Source organism: Gossypium hirsutum, chromosome A11, assembly GCF_007990345.1.
Source record: "Gossypium hirsutum isolate 1008001.06 chromosome A11, Gossypium_hirsutum_v2.1, whole genome shotgun sequence".
NCBI classification, from domain to species: Eukaryota; Viridiplantae; Streptophyta; class Magnoliopsida; order Malvales; family Malvaceae; genus Gossypium; species Gossypium hirsutum.
In genome coordinates, this window is record NC_053434.1 from 20,221,763 (window position 1) to 20,225,108 (window position 3,346).

The 3,346-nt window shown below is 37.7% G+C and overlaps 1 non-coding gene across 1 annotated transcript; it reads left to right on the plus strand.

Annotated features, from left to right (window-relative positions):
- The first annotated feature begins 2,023 nt into the window (after nucleotides 1-2,023).
- Nucleotides 2,024-2,130, plus strand: LOC121210161 (small nucleolar RNA R71). The gene has a single exon (XR_005905289.1). It is a non-coding gene; the product is annotated as a small nucleolar RNA R71 (small nucleolar RNA).
- The last annotated feature ends 1,216 nt before the right edge of the window (nucleotides 2,131-3,346 follow it).

The following is a 3,346-nucleotide window of genomic DNA, read 5'->3' on the forward strand; positions in this document are numbered from 1 at the left end:
AAATAAAGAAATCAAAATATGTTAGTGCTCAGGTTGCCTCCCGAGAAGCGTTAGTGCTCAGGTTGCCTCCCGAGAAGCGCTTATTTATAGTCTAAGCTCGAATTACCTCTCTGTTGAATGATCATGGTGGTTTGAGGAGTTCATACTCCTTATTCTTGTTGTCAAATTTAAAATAAGGTTTTAAACGGGTGTTGTTTACCTTAAAAGTGCCGAACTTGGGATGACTCACCTCTACTGTACCAAATGGGAAAATACTGAGTACCGTAAAAGGGATTTCCTCATTCAGTGTGGTAGTGACAATGTAAGGATCAACGGCATCTAGTAAGACTGTATCGCCAACCTTAAGTTGATTAGGAGAGGTATCGGGCTTATTCTGGCGTAATTTTGGTTTATCATGTGTTTTCGGTTTGTGTTCTCGCCATTCATCTAGCTCCTCTATCCGTAGTCTTAGTTCTCCATGGACGTCTTTGTTCTCTTCATGATAGTAGCGCACTGTCTCTGTTGTCTTGGTTTGAGGAAGTTCTTGCAAGGGCGATTGAATATTAGTTTTAACATCGACAGATTTTATAGCATTCTCTTTAGTCTTAGAGGTTTTGACTGAGTCGCGTGCTTGGAGTGTTACTGCGTCGTCACCTGCACGAAGTGTTAGCTCTCCTGTACCTGTATCAATAATGGTTCTGGCAGTTGCTAAAAAGGGTCGTCCTAAAATTAAAGGTACCTCGTTATCCTCATCCATGTCTAAGATGACAAAGTCTACTTGGTAAATAAATTTATCAATTTCAACGAGAACATCTTCGATAATACCTTTAGAAAATCTAACTGTTTTGTCAACCAATTGAATGCTCATCCTAGTCTGTTTGGGTTTACCGAGACCTAGTCGTTTAAACATTTTATAGGGCATAACATTTATACTTGCCCCTAAATCAGCTAAAGCATCATTCACAGATAAACTACCAATTAAGTAAGGAATTGTAAAACTCCCTGGATCTTTCAATTTGTTAGGTAGCTTATTCTTTAGAATAGCTGAGCAGACTGCATTGAGTTCCACATGCGATGTAGCGTCTAATTTTCTTTTATTTCCCAGAAGTTCCTTTAAGAATTTTGCTGAGTTGCGCATCTATGAAAGAACTTCAATAAAGGGTAAGTTAATATGTAATTTTTTTAAGAGTTTGACAAACTTGCCGAATTGTTCTTCTGTTCTATCTTTCGTCATCGCTTTAGGATATGGCACACAAGGTTCATAATTCGTACTTAACTGTTTAGGATCATCATTGCTTACCTCTTCTCAACCTTTGTTAATCGCGTTGTCTTACTGTGATTCTGGTTCATCTAGCTTTTCATTATCCTGTACAGCGATAGCATGAAGTTGCTCCCTGGGATTGGTCTCTGTAATGCTAGGTAAAGTACCTTGTGAGAGTTCAAAGATCAGCTTTGCAAGTTGCCCTATTTGAGTTTCGAGACCTTGAATCGATGCTTGCTGGTTCTTAAGTGTTGTCTCGGTATTTTGGAATTAGGTTTCAGATACTGATATGAATTTTGAGAGCATCTCTTCAAGGTTCGGCTTCTTCTCTTGTTGATAAGGTGGCTATTGAAAGCCCTGAGGATTTTGTGGCTTTGAAATTCCTTGACCTCCCCAGGAAAAATTTGGGTGGTTCCTCCAACCTGCATTATAAATATTATTGTACGGGTTATTTTGAGATCTAAAGTTATTGTTACCCATATAGTTGACTTGTTCTTCTTCAGTTGTAGGATTGAAGGGTTGGTATTCTGTATGTACACCTCCGCCACTTGAGTCACACCTCATTACTAGAGAGCATGGTGACTGAATTAATGTTATAAACGAAGGCTATTTTTTGTCCTCATAACTTGTCACTGATAGTTATTCGGTGACATCTCCTCTATAAACTCATAGGCATCTTCCGGTGTTTTATTGTTGATGGTTCTGCCAATATCTGCGTCAACCATTTACCGAGTCGAGGGATTCAAACCATTGTGGAATGTTTGTACTTGAAGCCATAAAGGTAACCCATGGTAAGGGCACCTTCTCAGTAAGTCATTGTATCTCTCCCATGCATCGTAAACTATTTCTAAATCCATCTGCACAAAAGAAGAAATATCATTACATAATTTAGCCGTTTTAGAGGGCGGAAAGTATTTTAGTAAAAAATTTTCGATCATTTGTTCCCAAGTAGTAATTGACCCTTGTGGTAACGAGTTCAACCACTGTTTAGCTTTGTTTCTCGGTGAAAAGGGAAATAACCGAAGACGAATGGCATCATCAGAAATGCCATTGATTTTGAATGTATCGCAAAATTTAAGAAAATTCGCCAAATGCGTGTTGGGATCCTTATCCAACAAATCATCAAACTGAACAAACTACTGTATCATCTGAATGGTGTTAGGTTTTAGTTCGAAATTATTTACAGCAATAGCAGGTCTAACTATACTAGACTCAGTTCCTGTTAAAGAAGTTTTAGCATAATCATACATAGTACTTGGAGCAGGATTTGGATTAGCTACAATTGCAGGAGGTAACTGATCGCCTGGGTTTTCGGCCATCTCTTTGGTTGGGGTTTGAGTATCATCTTCTCACTCGTTCTTCGTGTATCGTAAGCTACGCCTTATTTCTCTTTGATTTTGTGAATTTACGATCGATTTCTTCGTCAAAAAGTAATGGTCCCGACGTGTTTCTTCTAGTCATAAACTATAAAAACCTGCCAAGAGAGCGAAAAAGTAAATTAATAAATAATAAAATAAAATTGTAAGAAAAATAAATGGCTAAAGTAATAAAAATTTAGTGTTCCTAATATTTCAGTTCCTCGGCAACGGCGCCAAAAACTTGATGGCGTGATTTGTAACAAGTAATAAATATTTATAATGAAGATCAAACCTAGACTAACTATTATCACGACGAAAAGGCAAGCGCACCTATCGAACAATAGTATAGTAATGGCCAGACTGGGATATCGTACCAAGGGAACCAAAAGTACTACTAATAACTATCTTTTTATTAACTAACTTAATTAGAGAAAAGAGAAATTTTGGAAAAAGACTTGAAGAAAAGCAATTCATAAAGATGACACCTAAGGAGGAATCCACCTAGATTTCACTTGTTATCTGACTCTGAACCGGACGATTTATTCACTTGGCTTGTTCTGTAGAGATCTCTAAGTTAAGTTATTATCCCTATTCAAGACTAATAACATTAACCCCTAGATTGAATAACCGAGACTTTTCTCTAATTAACACTCTAGGGTTGCATTAGCTCGATCTATGGATCCCCTTATTAGGTTTCACCCTAATCTGACAAAATCTCGTAACCCTATTTCTAGGCGTTCGATCAACC